The sequence below is a fragment of the Ursus americanus genome, chromosome 11 (assembly GCF_024610735.1).
Source record: "Ursus americanus isolate L20-20 chromosome 11, mUrsAme1.1.p, whole genome shotgun sequence".
Classification (NCBI taxonomy): Eukaryota; Metazoa; Chordata; class Mammalia; order Carnivora; family Ursidae; genus Ursus; species Ursus americanus.
The window spans coordinates 55,569,830-55,597,421 of record NC_142137.1 but is presented as its reverse complement, the minus strand read 5'-3'; the positions used below and the strand labels follow the sequence as shown (position 1 = coordinate 55,597,421).

General features: G+C 39.3%; 1 long non-coding RNA gene across 4 annotated transcripts in view; it reads right to left on the bottom strand.

Annotated features, from left to right (window-relative positions):
* Nucleotides 1–27,592, bottom strand: part of LOC123800419 (uncharacterized) — a 46,825-nt gene that overhangs the window by 6,123 nt on the left and 13,110 nt on the right. For 3 of the 4 annotated variants that reach the window (XR_015726134.1, XR_015726133.1, XR_015726136.1), the window contains 2 exons: nucleotides 15,268–15,414; nucleotides 5,945–7,038 (listed from right to left, as the gene is read on the bottom strand). This is a non-coding gene — a long non-coding RNA (uncharacterized LOC123800419). Of the gene's footprint in view, nucleotides 1–5,944; nucleotides 7,039–15,267; nucleotides 15,415–27,592 lie in introns of those variants that run through there. The other variant, XR_015726135.1, reaches the window with a different exon arrangement.

The following is a 27,592-nucleotide window of genomic DNA, read 5'->3' as shown; positions in this document are numbered from 1 at the left end:
TCAATTTTCCATAGGGTTATTCTCAACTGAATACAATATTAAAAGGCTTTTATTTCTCCAATTCTTTCTCCATTATTATAAAATGAACCTGACATTTGCCTTTGAGTTACAGTCTTTATACGTCCATATGAAGATTATATCATGCATTGTGATCAGCTTAATCAGTCCCAATTCAATTGGGTTGAGAAAAACACTTTGTTCCCAAAGATGCAGGTGAAAACTAAAAGAATTGCTTAAAAATCTTTTCAATAATACCTTGCAGTTGTGCAACTTTATACATTTCTCTGAGTACTTTTTCTTTCCTACTTGGATGTTTTTCTATCATTTCCATTTCAGCATACCTAGAATGGAACTTCCCTTTAGTATTCTCTCTCTCTCCTGACTTACTCAGTCCATTCATTGGTACAATTCTTGTCCCTCTAACTTAATCCTAGCTTGAACCTAGTATTCTTGCCTCTCTTCCCCATTCTCAATATCTAATGGATTAGTAAGCTCTATTGACTCTTCCTTTCCATTATTTCACACATTTGTGTTCCCCATTCCCAAACCGATTACCCCTTCTCTTCTCTGTACCTGAACATCTGTCATGGCTTCCTAATTGGCCTCACTCATCCAACTCTTCCTCCTTCAGTCCATTCATCCTACACTTCTCCATCACAGCAACTTACTAGCATGGTGGTCATCATGTTCAAAAGTATTCAACAGCCCGCAGCTGCCTATCGGATAAAATGGGTCAATTGTGTCTAGTAGCAAACTACTCTTGCTATTCTCAGACTTCTTAATCCACTTTTTGTCAAAAAGTCCTTTGTAGAGCACCTCCATGCCTTTGGTCACTCTGTGCTTTCTTCTGGAATGTCCTCTTGTGGTTTCTCCTTCCCTTTTATTAATGTGGCTCAAGCCCATCTTCTCTTGGAAGCTTTTCCTAAGTATTCATCCCATAATGATTTTGTCCTTTGGCTTCTTAACGTTTTATTGTCAGTACATTCATTTAAAACATATCATATACTGCTTTTTAATGGTTAGTTATAGCCTCTTATTTACGTATCTTGTTGCCTGAACAAATTAAAAGCTCCTTGAGGGTCTAGAGTCTGTCTGATCCTAACATGGTGTTGGCCGCATAGTATGTGTCCATTCAGTAATTGACTAATAAGGGGAAAATATTTTTGGTTGACTTCTTTCATTTCCATGTAGAAAGAGGGCATTGTAAAAATGTGAAGGTACTTAATACCACTGAAGTGTGGTATGTATATGTATATGTATATATACATATATATACACATACACACTTTATATATATTTTATATGTATTATATAATTTTAATTGTAATAAAATATACATAACATGAAATTTATCTATATTATATATATAATGCATATACACTGAGATTCATGTATTATAAATCTTCAAATTATATCTAAACTTTTAATGTACTATCTACTTAGTTTATCAAACATGAATGATTTGGAAGAAAACATTGGGTTCAAGTCCCCGCTCTATCAGAGACCAACTATGTAATGACCTTGGGCGAGTTAACTTTTTTTTTAAAGATAGATAGGTAGATAGATAGAGAGATAGATTGAGAGACAGAGCATGAATGGAGGGAGGAGGAGAGGGAAAGGGAGAAGCGATCTCCCCGCTTGGAGGGGAGCCTGACAAGGGGCTCGATCCCAGAACCTCAGGATCATGACCTGAGCCGAAGTCATATGCTTAACTGACTGAGCCACCCAGGGGCCCAAAGTTCTTAACTTTTAGTGCCTCCATCACCTGGTCTGTAAAATGAGTAGATGATTCACTAGATAATCTCCGAAGGCCCAGTTCTATGAGTCTATGACTTGACATCTCTGGAGAGCACACAACACCTCCAGAATTATGGGAGAAAATGGTCTATCTGGCTCTCTTCCCAGATTTGCAAACCAAACCATCCTAAGTGAACATAACCTATTCCACTCCCAGCGCTGAGGATTCTAAAAACAGTTTGGGAAACTGATAGCAGCTGTGGATTCGGAGGGCTGTGCTTCTGCCCCATCCTGGCTGTGCCTCTTTTTTGGGAATTCCAGCCAGACTTGTACTCAACCTGCATACTGTCCTAGGGGGACTCAGTGGACCCAGGCGCACAGGGAAGGGATAAACCCCTCCTTTACCTGTGGCCTCTTAGCAAGCCTCCAGCTCCAGCTCTTCGCTTGGGGGAGGGGTGGGAAAAGGACCTTTTTCTCCCCTCAACTACAACAGATTAGGGACAGTTTGAGGAAACAGGTCTCATTCATTAGCTTAGCAAGATTTCTGAGCAGTTTATTAACTTCAAATTTTAAGTGGAGGGACTTTTGTCTGTTTTGCAGTTACAAAATCCTTTAAAATACATATTTTAAAAATTTTCCCACTCTTTGGGTCAGACTACTGTGTTGATGGTTGTCCTTTGAAATTAATTATGGAAGCGGAGTTATTTCATTGTTTGTTTTTTGTTTTTCAAAGTAATACTAGTAGGTTTTGTTTGAATTTGCAAAAATCTCTAATTCATCTTTTGGCTGAGGTTAGTTACAATAATTACAAATCTGTTAACCAAAACGGCAATAATATCAACAGTCTTTAAACGAATGAGCACCTTTTAAAACCCCAAAGGCTTAATTTATACTTGCTAAGTTGGGGGCAAAAGATGGGGGGCAGGGGTTGTCATCTTAATTGTAGATCACCAGGCCATCCCTGCTTTACCAGGAGTCCTGAACAAAGGGGAAAGCCAAATACTTTAGGCCTGAGATCACCGGATTCTCAACCAATCTTTATTTAAAAAAAAGAGAGGAGAGAAAAAAAGCGAGAATTTCTTGCTGTCATTGTTTTACTAAGTATTTAACTATTAAGTGACTTACCGATTTCTCTACAGGACTTAAGGTTATTTCTATAATGATTAAACAAAATTGAAACGAAGTAGATGGGGAAAGTTGGACCATATCAAAATTACACGTTGCAAAGATAAGGTTGGCAACAAGATTAAAATACAAAAAACATATGAATAAATTTTGGCTTATTTCTTGGAGTTTTGCCACAATCCTTGTGAGTAACAATCCTTGTTTAATCATCACAAAATGTTATTTATTACCAGGCCACTCCTACTAAAACCTTCTCTGAGATCTAGCCCCCAAGTGGCTCAATCCAGCTGCGCCAGAACCCTACATATTTTGCTTATCTTTCTTCGGCTAATGGTATGGTTTGTTCAATATTCACTTGAGGGGTCATTGCATCAACAGTGCCAAGATCCCCAGGGTTAACGTCTTTAAATTCTGTAAGTCCTCATTGTTCATTTTTCTGTCTTTGTGATTGATGAACTGTCTGGGGTTGGCCAGATGAATAGTGTGGTTACTCTGGCATTTCCCGGGACTTGACCTCCAGCCTCTCCAGTGGTTACCTTGAGTAGCCAAGTGTTTGGATCCTGCCAAACAGAGATTCGGTGGTTATAATCATTTTTCCGGTTATGTTGGCAAAGAGGCTTTTCTGTCAGTGCCTTTGTTTCTAATACCAGTTGTGTGGTTTTGTGATTATACTGCAGTTCCTTCAAAAAATTTCAATACTACTGTGATACTTTTTCCCAAGAATTTCATAACCAACACATTTTTTTAGTATTAAAAGTAATACTGATTTTTTTTAAATCCAGAAGATTTTCCTAAAAAGGAAACTCAATCCCAGTTTGTTTATTGGCTTCTCTAAAAATTAAGTTTTTCTGTCTTTAACCAACACGTTCAGGCTGGGCTAGAGGTAGAAAAGGTCACAGAAGAATTCTTCCAAAGGAAAGAGTATAAATGTTTCTATACCCCTTTGATGAGTCAGAAACAGAAAACTAGGGGCTGGGTGACAGCTCACACATTAAAGAATTCTAGAAAAGAATGTTCCCCTCAGGCTCAATGATTTCAGAGCTATATTTCTCTCCTTGAAGTTGGCCTTTGGTAATAGATGTCAAGAGTGGAGGGTGGGAGGAGAAGGGCAAAACAGAGATCAGGGCTACTGTATTCCTTTTTGGCCATTTTGTCCCATTGTAAGATCATGTGTCTTTATATATATACATATATTTTTGAGAAGTGATTGACATACGAGAAAGCTGTACATATTTAATGTATACACCTTGGTGAGTTTGAAGATAAGCATACACCCATGAAACTGTCACTACGAACAATACAATAACCATAACCATCACCCCTGAAAGTTCCCACCCTCCCTCTTTTTTTAAAAGAAAATTTAATATAAGATCTACTCTCTTAACCAGTTTTTTAAGTATACAATTCAGTATTAATTATATGCACGATGCTGTGCAGTGCATCTCTAGGACTTAGGCATCTTGTGTAACTGAAACTATATGCCCTTTGACTAATATCTCCCCAATTCCCCCTCCCTGTGTATTTTTATTTTTAGTCAGCAAATAAGTCATCATTAAGATGAAAGAGTTGAATTCTCTCCTTGTGAGGCTCATAGTAAACATTTCTTGCAACCTTGGAACTCTTAGGCAAAAATATCCATCTATATTTATTTCATGACCATTTTAAATAATGAATTTCATATATTCCCATATAAACAGAAGAGGCAATATATCCTAGCACTCAGAGCACACAATGTGTTTCCATTCCCAGTTCTGCTAGTCACCAGCCACGACTTCAGGAAAATATTTAGCCTCTCAGTTTCCCCATCTATAAAATAGTGATGGTAATACTTACTAATAATGCTCTTAGGGTGTTATGAAGGATCCAGTGACTACAATGCATAAATGCATTTAGCATAGTTCTGAAAGAATGGCATTCCATAAATCGTTATTATTCTTCAGATTTTTTTTCAACAGTACCTGATACATAGGAAATTTTTGAATACTTTACCTTGTTTTTATTATGAGACTGAGCTAAGGCTTTATAAAAATCTTATTTCATTGTTAAACCTTACAAGTAGGTATGATATACATTTTGCAGATAAAGAAATCAAAGCTTAGTGCTATGGACTGAATGTTTATGTCCTCCCAAAATTCCTATGTTGAAGCCCTAACTCCGATGTGATGGAATTTGAAGGTAGAAACTTTGAACATTAATTAGATTTAGAAGAAGCCATAAAGATGAAACCCGCACGGTGGAATTAGGGCCATTCTAAGAAGAGAAGGAGACCAGTGCCCCCTCTCTCTCTGCAAACCAGGAAGAGGCCTCTCCCCAGGAACAAAACCTGCTGGCACCTTGATCATGGACTTCCCAGTCTCCAGATCTGTGAAAAATAGAAGTTTGTTGCTGAAGTCAGCCCATCTATGGTATTTTGTTACTGCAGGCTGAGCTGACTAGGACACTTAGCAAGGCTAAGTAAGGTCACCCAAGATCACACAGCTGGTAAGTAGTTGCCCCAGAATTTGGCTAAGTGATGCCAAAGCCTGGGCTTTTTTCCACCAAAACACCACTGCCTCCTGAAGTAAAAGGGACACTACTTGGGTTTCTCCACTCAGAAAATTCCCCTGAACCAGCCTGAATCCAGCCAGGACACTTTGCTATCTGTGTTATACGTGTACATTACTTGACTTTTCTGTGCCTGGCTTTCTTCACCTGTAAAATGGGGATAATAGTAATACTCTATCCCACAGCATTGTTGAGAGAATTTTATGGAGACATATAAAATGTTTAAAACAGGGGCCGCTGTATAGTAAATTTTATATTATTGTTTTTATTACTATTTATCTGGGATCAACCCAGATTACTCATTGGGAGATGGGAGGAAAGAGCAACAAATACTTTATTTTCAGCATAGATTGTGAGACTTTATCTAGTACACTACTAGTGCATTCCCTGGGGAGCATTAACTTTGTGGTTTCCCAAAACTATCCCTGAGGATTTTAGAGCAGAACCCTACCGGTCACCGGTCAGAGCTTTTCAAATAGAGATCACGACCCATCCCCCCAGCCCTCACCCTACTCTCACCTCCCACCCCCAAGTCCGACCACTAATCAGAATCTGCAGGCGTGGGCCAGAAATACCCACTTTTAACAAGTATCCCAGGCGACTCAGCTGCGCAGACTTCTAGCCCCTTTTAAAATGAGAACAAAATGAGACGCAGAGAGGTTACATGATTTCCCCAAAGTTCAGGGCTCTTTCTACCGCCAGGTGTTAACATTCACACGGAGGAGCTGCCTGGTCATCCCAGGGCCCTCGCCAGGACAATTTTTCATCCCTGCCAGCCCAAAGAGGTAGAGACTCACTAGAAACGCTGACCTAGTCTCACAGACCTGCACCCCTCCTCCCGCATACCAGGGCTGTTAGAAAGCTGAGGGAGGGGGCGAGACTTGCGTGGCAGGAAGGCGCCACAGCTCTTGTCCCCTCCTCTGCGAGCTAGGGGGACAAACAGGGAGAAAAGGTAACTCACTTGAGCCGGCTTGCATTCTTGGCCTGGCATAAATTCTACAGGACTCTGCACGTAAACAAGTCATTTATCTCTCTTTGGCTTAGCCCTGATTTGAAAAATAATCCTAGGTTAGCCTTTTGAAAAGCATCTTATCTCTCTTTTGTATTCTTAACCAGATGCGACCCTCTGTTTCTGCTCTTTCGGTGGCTGCTGACACTGGGGTTGAGGTTGAACCCACGGACCCTGCAGAAGACCCAGGTTGCTCATTTACTTCCTCGCGGACAAGCTTAACTGTGCGTGGAGATCCCCCAAATGGTTTCGTAGCAAAAATACTATGGACTTGTAATTGTAGCCTTAAAAATCAGCAGAGGCTTTTTTTCTCTGAGAGCTCCCAGGTATTTCAAGAAATCTAAAACATAAAGGAAAAAAAAAAACAAAACTCTTCAAGCTCTCCTGGAACCAATTTGTAGATGTTGTCCAACAGCTGCCTTAGCTATTGTTCGAAAACATAGAAACGCAATCTCCTTTTGTGGGTTGTTTCTAAGTATCTCCCAGGCAGGGATAGCTAATAAAATGGGAACAACTGGAGTTGCCAAGAGAAAACCAAGAGAATTGTTATAAATACCTAGTCTTACCCAGGGAGCAGCTAAGCTGAAAACATGCCAGTTGCTAAGAAGGATGCTTCTACATTCCTAAAAAGGAAGGAAAAAAAATAGTTACAGGGACTTGTTTCTAGTTCTTGATACAAATACTCCCTACATGGAATCTTTCCTTTGGATTGCCAGAAGCAGGGGGCTGGAGGGCAAACAGTCATTTTTTAACCCGGTGGTTTTTCCTCCTGAAGCCCAGAAGAACATCCTGGAATTCCTTTATTGTAACACTCATCCATCTAATAATTGCTTGTTCAATATCTGTCTTCCAATTAGACTATAAATTCCAGGAGAGTGACTATGTTTTTCTTATTTGCTACTGTGTCTCTGGTATAGAGCCCTGGCACATAGTTCGACGCTCAATAAATATCTTTTGAACAAAATGCTGAATAAATTACATAGAAGCCATAGCCTTCAACAGGAGTGATTGGAACTAGTAAGATTTAAATTGCAGATGAAGCCACTATGTGGAGTTCAAATTGCTGTATGTCTCCAAGAGGGTGGAGTATATAATGGAATTAATTAGATGAATAGGGCAAATTTCTAGTTTTGAAGACAAAAGCAGGGAAGAGTCTTGTGATTGCATTGAACCTGGTGTGATTACATTGGTAATCATTAAGAATCAAAGAAAAAAATGCCAAATTGCACGTAGATCTGGCTACCTTAAAACATGTTTCATCTTGGGCTGCTTGGGTGGCTCAGCTGGTTTAACATTTGGCTCTTGATCTCAGCTTAGGTCTTGATCACAGGGTCATGAGTTTGGGCCCCTGCATTGGGCTCCATGATGGGCATAGAGACTACTTAAAAAAAAAAAAGTTTCATTTATTATATACCACATGTTAGTGTTTTAGGTTCAGTTTGTTTTGACAAAGAGGGACTTTAGATTTATTTAAAGGCAATAGTATAAAAGTGGTCACATTTGTGGTTTAAACTGTATAAATTCTACAACACAGAATCTTAAAGCCATCTGGGGTAGTATAACATCATTGCTGGTTTTGTTGTTGATAAACAAAGTTCTTGAAAAATAAACTTTTGGGGCGCCTGGGTGGCTCAGTCTGTTAAGCATCTGCCTTCAGCTCAGATCATGATCCCAGAGTCCTGGGATGAAGCCCCAGTGGCAAGTTCCTTGCTCAGCAGGGAGCCTGCCTCTCCCTCTCCCTCTGCCCCTCCCCTGCTAATGCTCTCTCGCTCACTCTCTCAAAGTAAATAAATAAAATATTTTTTAAAAATAAAAAATAAAAAAATAAACTTCTATGTTAAATGTATGAAGTGCCTGCAATAATGTCATAAATGCTACATGCTTTAAAAAATTAAAAGAACAATATCATCTCATTGATACAACCTCTTTTGATGGGATGAATATCTATCTGAAGATGTCATGATGAAAGCCTAATTGAAAATGTTTGTGAGTGTATCTCTGTTGAACTTCAATCCTTGGAGGTACTGCCTCTTCTGCAGAAAACTGAGAAAAATGGGCTCAGAATTGTAACGGCAGATCAGAATCAAAACTGGAGAGCTATAAACATGTAGGGGAGACAACTATACTCATATTGACTTTTTAGTTAAGGAATTTTGAATAGACTATACTTAGGAAAAAATCACTTGTATTAATGTATACCTACAAATGTAAATATGGTTTGTTTTTAGAAAATCTGTAGTTTGGCAGCTTTATTGAGGTATAATGATATACAATAAACAGCACATATGTAAAATGTATGATTTGATGAGTTGTTTTTTTTTTTAAAGATTTTATTTATTTATTCGACAGAGATAGAGACAGCCAGCAAGAGAGGGAACACAAGCAGGGGGAGTGGGAGAGGAAGAAGCAGGCTCATAGCGGAGGAGCCTGACGTGGGGCTCGATCCCATAACGCCGGGATCACGCCCTGAGCCGAAGGCAGATGCTTAACCGCTGTGCCACCCAGGCTCCCCAATGTGCCACCCAGGCGCTTCTGATGAGTTTTGACATATCTTTATATTTGTGAAACCATCATCACAATCAAGTAAATCCATTAGCCTCAAAAGTTTCTTCATGGTCCTTTATAAACCCACCCTCCTGTTCCTTCCCCCAAGCAAACTGATTTTCTTTCTTTCTTTCTTTCTTTCTTTCTTTCTTTCTTTCTTTCTTTCTTTCTTCTTCCTTTTTAAGTAAGCTCTATGTGGGGCTTGAGCTCACGACCCTGAGATCAATAGTTGTGTGCTCTACTGACTGAGCCAGCCAGGCGCCCCATCTTTCTTTTTTTTTTTTAATTAAAAAAGGTTTAATTGTGATTAAAAAAACGTAAAATTTATTATCTTAAGGATATAACAAAGATTAAAGTAGAGATTAACAAAATAGAGAATAGAAAAAAATCATAAAGCTAAGAGTTGCTTTTAAAAAAGATCAACAAAATTGAGAAACCCTTAGATTCGCTAAGAAAAAAAAGACAAAAACTCAAATAACTAAAATCAGAAATGAAAGAGGGGGGATTTCAACCAATGCTACCAAAATAAAAAGGATTATAAGAGACTACTATGAACAATTATATGCCAACAATTGGGTAACTTAAAAGAAATGGAAAAATTCCTAGAAGCAGACAACCTACGGAGACTGAATCACATAGTGAAGAAAAAAAAAAATTCTGAACAGACCATAATTCCTAAGAAGATTGCATCAGTAAACAAAAACCTCCCAACAGATTCCCCTGGTTCATAGATGTGTGGGCTAGAGCATCAGGAAAGATTAAAGATTAGATTGTAAGAAAATACAGAAGCCATGTTTCAAAGACCCGAATTACAGGTATTCATCAATTTGTAAGACATGAGTCTCAAATAGCTAGCAGTTTGGTTCTCAAAAGATCTCTAAATTGTGTGCGGTTACTTGGGAAAGTCGGTCCGGACTCTGTCATGATATAGGTGGAAGGAAAAAACCCAGCAACAATATTTTCTCTAGCAGCAAATGAGATGTGGCGATCAGAGGAAAGTGGGTTATACCAAATGGGCAATGTCAGTCAAAAGACAGCATGGCACGGAATGTCAGCATTATGGTCAGGCCTCAGACACTTGGCATACCAGTAAGTAAAAAGGGGTCTTGAATTGATGTGGAAGGAAAAGTAGGTTCAGGTGAATGCACAAATAAAAATAATTCCAGGTGACAGGCAATGATCATCATAGCAGGTAATACACTTCTGGATGAAAGAGAAGGCATAGAATGGATTGATTATTCTTCTTTGGCCATTGCTTGGTAGTCTCATTTCCAAATCATGTATAGTCTCTCTAGTTTCTAAGGACAAGGATTAAAATATATATACCTCCTAACAAAGAAAAGCCCAAGAAAGAGAAAGAAAGAAAGAAAGAAAGAAAGAAAGAAAGAAAGAAAGAAAGAAAGAAAGAAAGAAAGAAAGAAAGAAAAAGAAAATTAGTGTTGACAGTAGAGAAGTTGGAGCATTGTTGGTGGGATTTTTTAAATGGGACAACTACCTTGGAAAATAGTATGGCAGTTCCTCATACTATTTTGTTTTGTTTTATTTTATTTTATTTTATTTTATTTATTTTAGAAAGAGAGAGCACAAGCAGGAGGATGGGCAGAGGGAGAAGCAGGCTTTCCGTTGAGTAGGGAGCCTGATACAGGGCTCCATCCCAGGATCCCAGGATCATGACCTGAGCCAAGGGCAGATGCTTAACCGACTCGACTGAGCCACCCAGGTGCCCCCCTCATACTATTTTAATTATTCATTTAACTCATTACCTTAAATTAATTACTAATTTAATTAGACATATTATTTTAATTTAAGTAGAACTGCCATATGATTTAGCAATCCCATTTCTGGATATATATCCCAAAGAAATGAAAGCATGGTCTAAGAGATGTTTGTACATCCATGTTCATAGTGGCACTACTCACAATAGCCAGAGGCGGAAGAAACACAAATGTCCATCGGCAGATGAATGGAAAAAAAAAATGTGGTCTATACATACAAAGGAATACTATACCACCTTAAAAAGGAAAGAAATCTTATCACAGGTTACACGGATGCTTCTAGAGGACATCATGCTAACTGAAATTATCCAGTCACAAAAGGGCAAATACTGTATGATGTCACTTCTATGAGGTATCTAAGGTAGAGACAGAAAGTAGAATGCTGGTTGGCAGGGGCGAGGTGGGGGGAGTGAAGGGGTTGTTCAATGGGTATAGTGTTTCAGTTCTGCAAAAGGAAAAGTTTCTGAGGATGTTTCACAGCAACATTATGTATATTTTATTTCACAACAACGTAAATAGACTTAACACTACTGAACTGTACACTTAAAAATAGCGAAGATGACAAATTCTGATTTTTTACCACAGTAAAACAAATTCTATAAATACATAAATAAAACTGACCATACCAGGCACTGACAAGAATGTGGAGGGACTGGAATTCTCACCCATGGCCAGTGGGAATATGAAATGGTACAACTCCTTTGGCAGTTTCTTAAAAACTAAGCATGCTCCTGTTCCACTCTAGGAATTTACCCAAAGGAAATTAAGGCATAAGTTTATACAAAGACTTGTATAAGAATATTCATAGTAGCTTTATTTGTAATAGTTAAAAGCTAGTAACAATCCAAATGTCTCAACAGTGAATAATCAAGTTGAGTAGATCCATACAATGAAATACTACTTATAAAATAGGTATACATTTTAGATAACAGTTCTTGAGTTTCTATTATGCATCAAGCACTGTGTCTAATGCTTTAAACATGTAATCACAACTCAGTGAGGTAGGAATCATTGGCCTTATTTTACAGATGATGAAATGGAGTCTTGAAAAAGTTTGTAACACAGGGTTTCATAGCCAAGCTATGCCAAAGCCAGGGCTTAAATTTAGGTCTAGAGAACTGTCAAAGATAGAATGCTTAGTCACCATACTGAATTTGTGAAATTCAACAGAAGTAACACACTGATTAGCTGATAGTAAACATCCCAATTGAAGAATTCTCTAGGGGGGGAAAAAAGCTCTCTCTGGCTGCTCACCAGTGGTGTTAACTGACATATTGTACAATGGTTCACGATGTGGGCTTTCAGTGTAAAGAGCCTACGTGTGAATTCCCATGGCTACCATTTCCTAGTTAGGTGAGCTATTTCATCTCTGTTCCCTTAGCTTTAGGATGGAGATACTAGTCTACCTCATTCCCTGCTTGTACTTACAACAGTTCCTGGTATATAGTACACCACCACCCATCTTATTTAACTTCTTCAATGTAACTGTGAATGCCTCCTATCTCAATTAAGAGGGATAAGATACTTTTAAAAAACCAAAAAAACACTTCATTCAACTTAAGGTATTAAAAGTGATTCTGTGTAATGCCCTGGGCAAGGCACTGCTGAGGAGCAGAGTTGAGTGAGATGAGAGATTCCTTCTCCTAGGAAATCTGCAATCTCTTAAGCAAAATGCTACACTTGGCCTCTTCAATATTCTTCACACTTACATGCCCCTGCGCCTTGTGCTTGGTTGAACCTTACATTTAAAATTTTGACTTTGCAACATGCTAACCGATTTGGCATTATGATGTACTCTGTAGAGATCATTTCCCATTTAGGGCTTCCTAAATTACCAGCCCCACTTCTTTCTTGATGGGAATAGTTCTTGATATTAATATTTCATTTCCTTTTACTGCTGAAACCTAGTGAAACTCACTAAGCTAAACCCATTTTGAAATAAAACTTAAGTATTTTTAAACACCATCAAACATAACTTGTAGGTATTGCAATGTTATCCACAGAAATTGACTCCCCCTTTCATGAGAGGCAGAAGGAATTACAGGTGAGAGTAGCTTCAAGAAGACCAAGTTTTTGGTACTAAGTAGATGACCTCTTTTGCTTATGTGAAAAGCTAACTAATATTGATGTCAGATTGACAGAATCTTTCGAAGACCAAAACTAAAACCAGGTTCCATGTTAGCGCAACACAACTTGTCTAAATTGACCACGTGACCCCTCTGTCATGTTGGCTTTAGGAGAGGACAACTAGAGCAACTGCGTCAGGTTGTCTGGCTTAGGGATCAGCATTGTGCTAGATGCTAGGTGGTGGAATTACATTGTGGGTTGAACTGTGTCCCCTAAAAGTTCATATATTGAAGTCTTAAGCCTCGCTACCCCAAAATGTGACCTTATTTGAAACTGGGATTGTTTCACATGTGATTAGTTAAGTTAAATCAAGGTCAGTAGGATGGGCCCGTCATCCAATAGGACTGGTGTTCTAATAAAAAGGGGAAATTCAGGCACAGAGATTCACACACGGGGAGAACACCACGTCCAGATTAGTTGGAGTTATGGTTCCATAAGCCAAGGAACTACTGTAAGCTGGGAGAAAGACCCAGATCAAATGCTTCCCAGACACCTTCAGAGACAGTATGGTCCTATTGACCCCTTCATCTCAGGCTTCTAGCCTCCAGAGCTGTGAGACAGTAAACTTGCGTTGTTCAAGCCATTCAGTACACGGTACTTTGTTACAGCATCCTAGCAAACTAGTATAATTTGGGAGGGGAATTCTGTTCTCTTCTCTTTTTTCTCTCAGTATTCCATAAAAGCTAGAGCTCTTCTACAACTTGCTTTATTTGTTTGTTTAAATTAAGGGTATAAAGACAAAGTCATCACTTCTCCCATGCTGCTTAAGAGCTGCTACAGGAGATAGGACAGACCAATTGGGAGGGCATACTTGATCTCAGCTCCGTCACTCATTTGTTGGGTGACTTTGGGCAAGTTACCTAGACTCTCCCAAGTTTCAGTTTCTTTATTTATGACATGGAGATAATAAGATCACCTGCCAGTGTTGTTGAATAATTTAGATAATGTATGTAAATTAATAGTATGTTTTCATAAACTGCAGCCATTATTATAACAAAACAATTACAATTTAAGGCAGAAAAATCAAGACAAGATCAGAGGTGAGCAGGTGCTTTGGGGGCTTAGAGCGGTGAGATCTCACATATGGCTGGGGAACCTGGATGAAGGTGGTGGCGTTTAGCTTGGTTTTTAATTGGCAGATGGGATTAATGAGAAGGCATTCATGGTGAAAGAAACAGCATGAACACAGGCAACGTGTCCCCCAAACACAGGCACATTCAGCAAGTAGTATGGCTTAGACTGGAGGGCTGGATATGAATATTAGATTAACTGTCTTCCTTAGAGAACACCCTTCACAACCTTGGCTTAGGAAACCACCTAAGCTTTACCCCTTTGCATCATATTGCCATATTTATTTCCTTCTTAGCTTGTGTCACAAACTGTAATTCTGCTATTTATCTGTTTACTTATCTATTGTCTGTAAAGGCAGAGTCTCTCTCTCTTATTCAGATCTATATCCCAAGGAGATGCTCAACAGATATATGTGGGAAGAAAGGAGGGAGGGGAGAGAAAGAGACAGATTGAAAGGATGGGAGGAAAATGAATGAATGGAACAGTAGAGGAGTCCTAGCAGATCAGGTAAAGAGGTACTCTGGAACCAGAGCATGAAGGGGCTCTTGAAAAGGCAGGCTGAAGATTCCAATGCAGACCTCTGAATCAATCAGTCTATCATCTCTCTCTCTCTCTCTCTCTCTCTCTCTCTCTCTCTCTATCTTTTAAGATATATATATATAGCTTTTTTAAAGCCCCAATGCAGGGCTTGAACTCATGACCCTGAGACCAAGATCATGAGATCAAGACCCCAGCTGAGATCAAGAGTTGGACTCTTAACCAACTGAGCCACCCAGGCACCCCTCTGAATCAATATTCTTAAGAGAAAGAGTAAGTGTTCGGTATATCAGCCACCCCCGGTGAGTCTTACCTTTAGGCAAATTTGGGAAATGCTTTAGACCAATGGGTCTCAAAATGTGGTGCCTGCACCAGCAGCCTCAGCAGCATCCGGGACTTTGTCAGAAAGGCAACTTCTTGGTCCCCACTACAGACCTACTGATTCAGAATCTGTATTTTCACAGAATCTGTATTTTAACAAGGTCCAGGATAATTGAAAAGCACTTAGAATTAAAATCCTGCCTCTTGCTGTAACATTTAGTCTTAACGTGTTTGGGCTGCTATAACGAATACACCATAGCCTGGCTGAATTAAACAACATACACTTATTTCTTGCAGTTTTGGAGTCTGGAAAGGCCAAGACCAAGGTGCCGGCAGATTCGGTATCTGGTTAACAGACAGTTGTCTTCTCGCTGTGTCTTCACATGGAAGAAGGGGAAAGGGAGTCCTCTGGGCCTTTTTTTAATTTTTTATTATTTTTTTTAATAAGGGCATGAATCCCATTCGTGACTTACTTACCTCCACAAAACTCCACTTCCAAATACCATCACATCTGGGCTTGAAGTTGAAACTCTGTCAGGTATTTCTGCTGTAAGTATCCTTGTTGTAAACATCTTTGTTGCAAGCATTTTCATTGCATAACAAATTGGCCATAAGACAATTTTGCTGTAAATGATTAAAAAAATAACTTGTTGATAGTTTGGTTTCATTTTTCCATTAATGTAGAGATCCACTTTTATATTGTAGATATATGCTATATAAATCTTAGCCTTCATAATGGTCTACACAGTGGCACAGAGTTTTAGCCCCATTTCCCACGGAATTTTGGAACATCTATAAATGGAGATGTAACAATATGCCAAAAAAAACAATAATGTGAAGGGCTTTCACGCCTCAATACAAAGCACATCTACAAATACTCATCATAGTATTTAGAAACTGATACCTCTCTTAATGAAGAAAGAAATTTTAGTGAAAAAAGATAAAGCATGATGCCAAAGAAGGCGACGAGTCAACAAGCAAAAGAAAAAAAAAAAAGTATAATGCTATGAATGAAAGACTTTGGTTTTGGTTTTTTAGCTCTTTTTTTAATTAAATATTTTGAAGACAAATACTTAGGTACAATTCACAAAATAAAATCAGTTATTTGGGCAACATTGCCATGAACCTACCTATGTTATATATTTCAGATATATTCCAATGTTTTGCATTTTGCAATACAGTCTTTTAAATTTTGTCATTCATTTTTCATGTTTCATTATATCCCTTTTAATGATTGTCCCTCTTTTATTTTTCATGATTTTGTCTTTTATGGCAAAATTGCCTGCCAACGGATTAGTTACGCAGCAAAAACATTTGTGGCAAAGATGCTTATGACGAAACTACCCAGAACCAGTCTCAACGCATGAATTTTGGGTGACACAAACACTCAGTCTGTAGCACATTCTTTGATGTCCACTCACTGCTTTGCTTCTTCCAGGTCTGAGTAAAGAATTGGGCTAAATGTATTTTGAAGTGATGGGAGTCTTAGAAATAGAAATCAGAAATATAAATATTTCCACTCTATTTGGTGCCTATAGATAGATCTCAGCCTCAACCACGAGAGTTCCTTAAAATTGCAACACACAAGTAGCCTGTTAAACGGTGGTTATTCTGGGACATTCCAGTCTGAAGCCAAAAATGATCTCCCACCCGAACTCCAAGAGCTCGAAAGGAAAACACCAGTGACAGTAAATCACCGCAATTAGAAAAAAAGACAATGCAGGAGAAAACAGACAGAAACAAACCCAGAGAAATAATCTGTCCATTTAGAAAAATTCTCAAGTCTGTTTGTGAGGAAATACTTAAAGAGTAGGGAACAGACCAAAATCCTTTAATGAATCATGGAATCTGCAAACTGGTATCAGATGTTCTCCAGTCATAGAGCCACGGGAGCCCTAGCAACATTTCAAATTCTTCCAAATAAGGTAGCCCCAGCCAAAAGCTATGCTCTTAAAGACAATGATTTCCTCTTACCTGATTGTCTTTTGGCTGTAGAATGAACTGATTGTTGTCAGAACTAAAGTGCACTTATACATGTAAGACTAGAAGGATTGTGGAAGTTTCTTTAAGCACACACACACACACACACACACACACACACACACACCCCACATTTTTACTGAGTCAGACTTTCCAGCGTATCAGTTGGAGAAAAGGGTAGTATAAATCCAAGAAGAGAAGCTGTCTGTGGTTTCATTTGGTGGTCAGGGAGCTAGGGGGATATGTTTTCCCACTGTAACATAGCAACTTGATTTCAGTGCTGCTCGTCTGTCATATGCATGAAGGGAGATGCCAAATACCCCACAAGAGAATTTTCCAGAAGGTGTAGGGATGGTCTTTACCCAGCCTATGAGCTCTCAGACATACATATAAAAAGTAACTACTTCAAGCTGAATTTTTGGATTCCAGAAACTTGAAGAGTAAATAGTATAGAATTGTAGACTCCTGGCAAGAACTCTTAATAGAATGCTAACTACAAGAGTTCTTGTGTATCAATATATTCATCTCCTCCACCCCAAGGGTGGGGGTGGCATGCTGCCTGGGCCAGAGTCAGCTCCCCTGGCTGGTCGTGTCAGGTGGTGAGCAGCTGACTTAGTTTACCCCAGTGTGCCACATAATATGGTTCTCTGTGTGTGACGAGTTGTGAGAAGACTGGGAAGCGCTGGTGTGAATTACACCCAGGCTGTAGGCTTTCCAAATGTATGAATAGATGGATGACTTTAGGTGGCACACAGGCATGCCATTAAAAACACTGAATTGCTTAGTGAGAAAAAAACTTTCCTATTCAATTCTTGTTTAATCCTTCTGACCAGAGAAAGATAAATGATCAGTTTGGTGTTATCATATCTTCAACTATTAATTTTCCTTTTAACAAAGAGAGCCCAAGATCACAGATACAGAGGTTTGGCCACGCAAATTCTAGTTGGGATTTAATAACATCGGTTTGTTTTATTACATTTATTTTTGGCCACTGATTCTTTTTCTAAAATGTATTGAAGTGATTTCAACTTTCATTCTAAAATAAACTTATTTAGATAAGAATAAAGAGTTGATGCAAGGAAAATACTGAACAAAAGATGGTACAACTTGTACCTTTCCCATATGGCAAAAACTTTAAAGATGATATTCAATGACTAAAGTTCTAAAAAACACCATCCATTGGATCACTTGAATTCACTCTACTATATCTCTGATAAATCATTTAAAATCCTTCTGGATGTAGAAAACATTGTCATGTATTTCCCAGGACCTTCCTATCAACAATTCTAATTAAATATTTGGAGATACTTCTCTTTTCTTTAGTTTCCTCCCCCATACTGTTAATATCCTTCTTCTCCTGTGACACAGACACACCAGACCTTCTTTCTTCAAGTCAAACTCTTCTATTCCCCTTCGACACAGTTCTGGTCACACTCACCTCCCTGGCAATTATTCTCTGGGTTTATATTCTAAATTATCAGTGTCTCTCTTAACTGAATCAGTAAAAAGTATTTTGGTTGCATATAGCAAAAAAAACCAAAAACAACATACAAACAAACAAACAAAACCCAGTTAGCTTAGGCAAAAAGGAGACCTTATTGGCTCACATAATTAAAAACTCCAGAGTAAGTTTCATTCAAGGCATGGTTTGGAACAGGCACTCACAGAAAGATGGCCGGGATCAGGATTCACTGTCTCTCTCATTTCACAGCTCCATTTCTCTAAGAAAGAAATCCAGGGAGCCTTTTCCCTCAGAAGAGCAACATGGTTAAAAAATACAGCCTTACCTTTTTGCAATCTCAAGTCTAGTAGAGCCAAGTGGGAATCTTTCAGAAATCCAGAAAAAGTCTCATTGTACATTACCAGCTCTGAATGTGTCACATGTTTTCTTCTGAGCTAACCACTGTTACCAAAAGAGTCAAATATGCTGCTCAGTCAGGAGTAAGAAATAAAGACAACTTGACTGGAAGTGCATGGCCTTAGGTGAGGAAAAAGTTGATGTCTCAGAGGGAAAACAAATTGTATTTACTGGAAAAACTCATATTGTGTGTCCATATATAAACTCAGTTCTCTGGGTAAGGTAAAACCAGTGAATATAGTTGGACAATTGCTTCCTGTATTATGAACTTCGTATGTCAATATAGGAGTGAGTGAGCGAGTGTTCTCCATTCTGAAACTATACCAGGGCCTATTGTTTCCCAGTCCTCTCTGTGCTGGTGACCCATGCATGGTGGGAGAAATAGAAAGCATGACGTCAATATAAGACAGTGTTCTTTCGTTTTCAGACCAAAGCATATAATTAACAAGAGCTGGTGAGAAGAACAAGAAGAAAAAGTAGGAAGAAGAGGAGGAGGAGGGGAAGGAGGAGAGTGTTCTAGTATTGGATACCCTGATAGCAACCAGGTGTGGGAACTGACAGCCAGAGAGGTGAGAGAAAACCATACCAAGTGGTGACTATACTCAAAAGCAGAGCAGAATTGTCAAGAAGAAGAACAAATTTTCCAATTTCAAAACTCGGTGTAGAACTACAGTAATCAAGACACTGTGGTATTGATATAAAAAGACATATAAATTGATGGGACAGAATTTATAGTCTAGAAATATTTACGGTCCAATTGATTCTTGGAAAAGGGTCAAGAAAAATGTGAATTGTGTTTTCAACAAATAGTGCTGGAATAATTAGATATTCACGTGCAGAAAGATGAATTTAGATCCTTACCTCACATCATATGCACAAAAATAATTCAAAATACATCATAGAGCAAGTTGTAAAAGGATGCTCAACTAGACTGTATCAAAATTAGTGGCGCCTGGGTAGTGCAGTCGTTAAGCGTCTGCCTTCGGCTCAGGGCATGATCCCAGCGTTGCGGGATCGAGCCCCACATCAGGCTCCTCCGCTGGAAGCCTGCTTCTTCCTCTCTCACTCCCCCTGCTTGTGTTCCCTATCTGGCTGGCTGTCTCTCTGTCAAATAAATAAATAAAATCTTAAAAAAAAAAAAATTAAAATCATTTGTACTTCAAAAGACACCATTAAGAAAATGAAAGGACAAGTTGTAGAAAGAGAATGTCTGCAAATCATATATCTGACTAGTATCAAGAATATATGAAGAACTCTTTCAAATTAATAATAAGAAGACAAACAACTGGATTTGAAAAAGAGACAAAAGGCTTGATGAACATTTCACCAAAGAAGATATACAAGTGGCTAATAAGCACATGAAAAGATAGGTAACATCATCAGTTATTAGGAAAATGCAAATTAATATCACAGTGAGATACTGCTTCATACCTGCTTCGAATGGCTATATTCAAAACGTCAGACAATACCAAGTGTTAGCAATGATGTGAACAAGCTGGAACCTTTATACTTTGCTGGTGGGAATTCAAAATGGCAAGACCACTTTAGAAAAGAATTTGACAGTCTCTTAAAATACTAAACATAAATTTACCATATAGTATAGCAATTTCCCTTCTAGGTATCTACCCAAGAGAAATGAAAACATATGTCCATACAAAGACTTGCACATAAATGCTCACAGCAGCATTATCTCTCATAACCAAAAAGTGGGAACCATTCAAACTTCCATCAAGCAGTGAATGGGTAAATAAAATGTGGCCTATCCACACACTGGAAGCCTGTTATGCAATAAAAAGGAACAAATTGCAAATACATGCTGCCACATCGATGAGCCTCAAAACCATTATGCTAAGTAACAAAAGGATCACATGACTCCATTTCTGTGAATGTCCAGAAAGGCAAATCTGCAGATTCAGAATATAGATCAGTGGTTGTTGGAACTGGAGGGAGGAATGGAGATTGTCTACGAATCGATTTGAACTGGTGGAAATGTTCTGAACTTGGATTGGGATACAACTCCATGTATTTACTCATTGAATTGTACACTTAAAATAGGTGGATTTTATATGCAAATTATCTCTCTGTAGATTAAATAAATAGGTAACAAACAAATAAATACATAAAACAGAATACTCATAGCAACCCAGAAACAAAGTTTGTAAGTGATGAGAACATAATTATATTCCAACGAAGTGGTGGAATTATGAATGATGTTTATATTTTTATGTATTTTCCAGTTAAAAATGTGTTTTTAAATCTGGAGGAAATTTGGAAAATTGTACTCTGAGAGTCAAATCACTCCACGATGGGCCAGCGGAGGGCGATGTAAAGTAACCTTGATAAAGAGACGAAATGGCTCTCAGGCCTGTAAGACTTGGCAGTGACCTGATTACAGTTAATAACACATCTAAAGAAAGATGAATCAATCAGCAGAGAACACTGATCAATACAGAGAGCAAAGGAAAGGGACAGTTGCAGATGCAAGCTTTGCAGAGCCTGACCGAGGCCATGCAGGGAGGCTGAAGGCTAGTCAGAGAGAGGGTGCGCCCACCCCACGGTAGAGATGGCTGCCGTCCGTCCCACGGGGCTTCAGAGCATCAGACACTCTAAGTGCGGTATAACAGATTCATCTTGTTTTACCTGCATGCTCACCCCATAATATTTTTATTCATTTTTTCCCAAGTAATTCTGTGTCTAAAGAAAGCCCATTCCTACTGATATATTATGACTGGACACACATTTGGGTCATATACCTCAGGCTGCTGAGGTTTCCTCCGAGCAGAACCAACTTCAGATGAAAGTGATACACCTGGGAAGCTGAGCAAGACTCGGGCTGTGGCAGGCTCTTCAGGATGAAGGCCGCCTCTTGGAAGTCAGCCAGTCCACTGACCTTGCTCAGTGACATCCACCCTGGACAAGAGTGTCTCATTTAGGCTTCAATATCAAGAAATGCAAGACACAAGATATATTCAAATTATTGGATGGTCAGCATATTTTTTTTTAAGAAGCCACTTATGGGAAGAATTTAAATTATTTAGATCTTATACTCACTGACTCCAGATCCATCCAGCCATAGCAACTACAATTCTAGCACCAGCTGTTTCAACTCCACCTTACTCATAAAAGTAGCCCTGGTGAAGTAGAGAGCTTCCTTCCAACGAATTTGCTGGTGGTGATGGTCTACCACCAAGAGTCTGTGGCTCTGTGTCTAAGCCTCTGGGGGACAATGTGCCTGCCTCTGGGGACAATGGAGGTGATCTGGTTGAGCACTGAGCTCTAGTGTCCCACAACATACAGATACTTTTCATGACTAACCTCATGTCCTGGTTCATGATTTCTACTCTCATTCCCAGATGGAACTCTGAAGTCAAGCAGCTCTAGCTCATTGCTGCCTGCCCTCAACCTCCTTCCACACCACCCCATGCTAACTGGACCCTGATAATGTCCCTGCCTTGACCTGGATGGACAATTTGATTTTGGCACTCCCTTAATGGTCTGAAACATCTTTTCCTAGAAGAGTGGTTCTCAACTTTGTTGCTATAATACTCTTTGGGGAGCCTGCGTGGCTCAGTCGGTTAAGCGTCTGCCTTTGACTCAGCTCATGATCCCGGTATCCTGGGATCAAGCCCCATATCAGGCTCCTTGCTCAGTGGGGAGTCTGCTTCTCCCTCTGACTGCCTCTCTCTCTCTCTCTTTCTCTCTCTCTCTAACAAATAAATAAAATCTTTGTAATTCTACTATTCAGTTCTGATGTTAACCACCTATAGTTAGCCTCAGACTCCACAGGTTTAAGGGAAGTCCCCAACAAGACTGCCCTCACTTCAGGTACCAGCTGCAAGTTCAGGGTCCCCAGGCCACCTGCACTTCCGATCAACTAGTTGCAAATTTTGGAGGTTGTACTGCCCTTTCAGGTTTGATAAGAGTCTAGAATGACTCACAGAACTCAGGGAAGTGCTACACATATGATTGTCAGGTTTTTGTAAAGGATATAAATCAGGACAGGTCAAATGAAGAGTCACAGAGAGTGAGATCTGGGAGGTCTCACATACAGTTTCCAAGGCTTCTCTCCATGGAATCAGGACCCTCCTAGCACATCTATGTGCTCACCAAGCCACAGTGCCCAGAGTTTTTATTGAAACTCTTGGGCACTTCATTATGTAGGCATAATTGATGGAAACTCTTGGCACTTCATCATGTAGGCATAATTGACGGAATCATTGGCTACATGATTGAACCCAATCTCGAGCCTTTCTCTCCTCCTTGGAAGTTGAAAGTCTGTGCTAGTATCACTAAGGCTCAAAACTCAGCTTTTAATCAAATGGTTGGTCTTTCAGTCATGACCAGTCCCCAGTCTGAGTCATCTACTTAGCATAAACTCAGGTGTGGTCCAAGGGCCCACTACGGAAAAACAAAGGCACTCCTATCACTGGGGGAATTCCAAGAATTTAGAGTTTCTCTCCTCCCTAAGAACCAGGGACAAGTGCCAATCAAATTATTTATTATATAACACTTGCATATTGCAATCAGTCAGGAAGCTTTTAAAAACGTTCGTGCCTCGGGGCACGAACATCAGTCAGTTAAGGGTTCAACTGTTGACTCTTGATTTCAGCTCAGGTCATGATCTCACGGTCATAAGATCCAGCCCTGCCTGCCAGTCCGCTTGAGATTCTCCCTATCCTTCTGCTCCTTCTTCTCCTCCTCCCCCTATTCATGCACGCACGCTCTTTTTCTCTCTCAAATAAATAAACAAATAAAATCTTTTAAAAAATAAGTATTCATGCCTGGATCCTACCAAGAACTAATTGGTCTGGGGTGCAAACTGGTTATAAGAATTTTTTAAATCTCCTCCAGATAATTCTAACATATCCTACAAGCTATGCTTCTGGCCTTGCTTTAGTCTCTTAATTTGAACTACTAGGATATGTATGTTCCTCCAAATTAAATTGGAATTGTTGATCTGGTTAATGGCGCTCCCAACATGCTACTTGGCTGGAGCCAGACATCTTATGATCTATCTTAGGTCTACAGTCTCTGTCCTGCACAACTGTGAGTGGACCCATTCACAACATAGTTCGTGTGAATAATGCCCTGGATATATGCAGCGTATATACTGCACTATACAGGGTAGACATGTCCTAAGCTAGTCACCACACATTAAATTAGCATCAAGCACATTTACCGAACAAACACCTTAGCAGATTTATTGCTATTTCTGACATATGTATTAGCTTTAACAGGAATATTGTCACATCTCTATCCGCTTTACATTTTAATTTCAAGTTTAAAACCATCAAAATGAATCAGAATTTACCTAAAATGATCCTGCATATTAAGAAAAAAAGTATGATGGATTCCCATAGAACATGCTGAATTTTGAGAAATTGAATATTTTTTAAACGTTTACAATATTCACATAAATGTGACATATCAGAATGTTCTATAAATCAGCTTTTAGAAAACTAGCCTTCAACAAATTGGAATTCTGCAAATTATATTCTTGGCTTCTGCTTATGATTAGCTTCCATCATCTAAAAAATTTGCTTATTGAGAAATTTTAAACCCTAGTATTTTCCATCAAGATTTCCTTGTATAGCATGTGATTAAGAGATTGCATTTTGAAAGTGTTTAAAATAAAAAAGGCAGGAGTAGAGAGAAGGAAACCATGAACCACTTCTGACCAGCCAAGGTTTTTCCCAAGAACCTGAAAGGAACTCTCCAGCAATAAACCAAGAAATTTGTCCAGCAGGAGAAAAAAAAATTAGTAGAACTTGGCAACTCTGTTGGGGTAATAGGTTGTTATCTGACATGAAGGCCCTGAAAGTACATTTCCTGAATAAAAATAGTGATTGCCTTTATGCATATTATCCTTTCAAAGTCAGGTCAAGTTATAATGTGGGCAATTTTTTGTCCATCCACTTAAGGAAAGAGTTTTTCAGAAAACTTCTCTTTCCACCTCAGAGTGGAATAGGAAATGAATTTTAGCAAACTTCATTTTCTGCCATCAGGAAGGAGAAGGAGATTCGAATTTGTGATAATGATTGCATTTTGAGTTACCTAAGGAAAGTGCTAGCGAGACAAGAATTGCCTTCTAAAAATAAACCAAAGCAACCAAATAGAAACTTCTCGAGCCCTAGCTTCGGAAGTGTTCACTCTGAATTCCAAACCTCTAGTTTTCTGGTTCTTTCTGAGGTTGTTGGTGACTTAACCAACCCTGAGGACTGACCCTGTAGGACTCAATAAGAATCCTAATAAATATGTAGCTATGGTTGGGAGTCTTTGAAAAATAAGCAAAATTTCCCAACTCATTCCACCCTCAATTATCTCATACCATTAGGGGATCAGGAAATACAGAGTCAAAGTTAAGAGTTCTGAGCAATTGGTTTTCAAAGACTCATTCACATGAGCTAAAGGTGCATATTAGTTTGGCTTTTACACCTCCTGCTGCTTTTCAAGAGGATAAATAATTACAGTGATTTATCTTTGAAATGTGCAGCTCGGAGCTGGATGTGGAGAAGTCACATAATGGTGTCAGCACTTCAGCCCGAAGTAAATAAAATGGTGAGATATATTTAGCACATGATAACACAAAGCACTGAGAAACAGAGATAATAGGAAGAAACTGTCTTTACGTGATTAGAGAACTTTACAAAATACCAAGCTTTTACAAAAAGGAAATAATGATAGAAAATAGAAACAGTAGGAAAAACCAGAAAGTCTTCCAAGTTCCAAATTTCCATCCTAATTCTAGCCCCTGAAAGGCAGGTCAGTTTCTCAGGCCCTTTGCCTGGGTTTCTTCTTTCTAACTTTTCAGCCTCCCTCCGTGTGGTAAGTGCTTGATTCTGGAGGCAGCAGAGCAGTTGCTTAGATGTCTAATGCTTTTCAAGGCTAATGGGAATATCCAAGCAAGCGGTGGCTTCCATTCCCTTTCCAGATGCCCGTGAGAAGCACTTTGGCAGAACTGCGGTGCCATAAAGGAGATTTTACCCTCCAAGAAAGGCTGCTTTCCAGTTTTCTCTTTCCTTTTTTTTTTTTTTTAAAGATTTTATTTATTTATTTGACAGAGATAGAGACAGCCAGCGAGAGAGGGAACACAAGCAGGGGGAGTGGGAGAGGAAGAAGCAGGCTCATAGCGGAGGAGCCTGATGTGGGGCTCGATCCTGTAATGCCAGGATCACGCCCTGAGCCGAAGGCAGACTCCTAACCGCTGTGCCACCCAGGCGCCCCCCAGTTTTCTCTTTCTTTTACCATAGATGAGGTTTGCACACAAATATTAATTTGCTTCAAAGGACTTGGAAGGTCCACTCAATCAAATAAACGACTTTTTCACTGACTTTGCCATTGAATACAAAAAAAAAAAAAAAAGCAGTCCAATAGTTTGTGTGCTGGAAATAGTCTTGGATACAACTATGCACAGAATCTTGCCCTGCCCCACCTCTTGCCTAACCTCTCCCCACGCCCCATTGCTGCCACCTGAAACTGCTCATGTGTCGGCCATCACTGATGGCCTCCTAGTTGCTAGATCGAAGTGACCATCTATCAATTCACGTCTTATTTTCCAGATCACAGAAAGTTGATGCTGTTTACCAGTTGATCAATAGAAGACGTTGATAATGTTTGGTTTTGTTTTTCTTCAGCATCTCTGACCACTTCCTCACAGGCTTCATTAGGAAGATCTCTTTGTCTATGCATTACATAAAGGTGAATTTTCTGCAGAAATCCATCAGGGACTCTCTTCTTGCTCATCTCCTTACTCCTGTGTAATTTTATTTATTCCTTTGCTTTCATTGTCAGCTTTAGGTTGATGATTCCCATCTTATATCTCTAGCCTATCTCTCTCCTGAGTTTTTTTTAAAGACTTATTTATTTATTTGAGAGAGAGAGAGAGAGAGAGAGAGTGATGGGGGGGCAGAGGGGGAAGGAGAGAAAGAGGGAAAGAATCCCAAACACACTCTGAGTTGAGCGCAGAGCCCAATGTGGGGCTTGATCTCACGACCCATTAGATCATGACCTGGGCTGAAACCAAGAGTCAGATGCTCAACCAACTGAGGCACCCATCTGTCTCCTAAGTTTTACTCTCATATATCTGAGGGTTTCGGGGGAGGCAGAGAATGGAGGGATTCAGAGAAGAGGAACACATAAATGCGACCAGAGCCTTCAGTTACAGAAACTCTGTTCCTCCTTTAGTGCCCTAAAGAAACTTAAAAGGAAGAAAAAAAGTACGTAGAGACACTGTCTGCTTTGCCTGACATCTTAATGTTGGTATCATTGGCTATAATTTCGCTTAGAATGAAAAAAAAAGTAAGCATGTGACAATTTTTTTTTGCTATGTTGATATTCAGGTAGTCAGGTTGGAAATTTAACAATTCCCTTAAATTGTATGTCAGTATTTCAGGACAAGACTGAGAAAATACGTGCTAAAAAGAAAAAGCTAAAGTGTCAGTATAGTGCAATGGTCAGTGACTTCTTTCTTGTATTTCTTATACTAATATTAATATTTATGCTGATTTGTGCTACTATGAGGTAGGACTAGTGACTGCAGATAAAAGAAACTTGTATTCCCCAAATAACAGTTTATTCCAGTCTTCATGGACATCTGAAGTTCGGTAGTCCTGAGCTGTGATAGTGGTTTTACTTTACTAAGATGAGACCTCCAGAAAAAGCTCTTTTTAGTTTTCTTTTCTCCCAGCCCCAGGCTGTGGCCTCCTTCCCTGTGGTCCAGTGGACCAGTCGTATCCATGTTCTCAGGAGCAGACAAAGGGCAAGCTCACACAGTCCTTTAAGGATGTTTTCTTGGAAGTTTTCCAGTAGCACTTCTACCTATGTCACTGGCCAAATCTTACTCACATTGCTGCTTGCAGCTAAGAGAAAGCTGTACAACGTGGTCTATATTCCAGGCAGCTCTGTGTTCCTGTCAAACATTGTGTTTGAATTATTTTGGATGAGGTGGAGACTAGATGGGGGGGA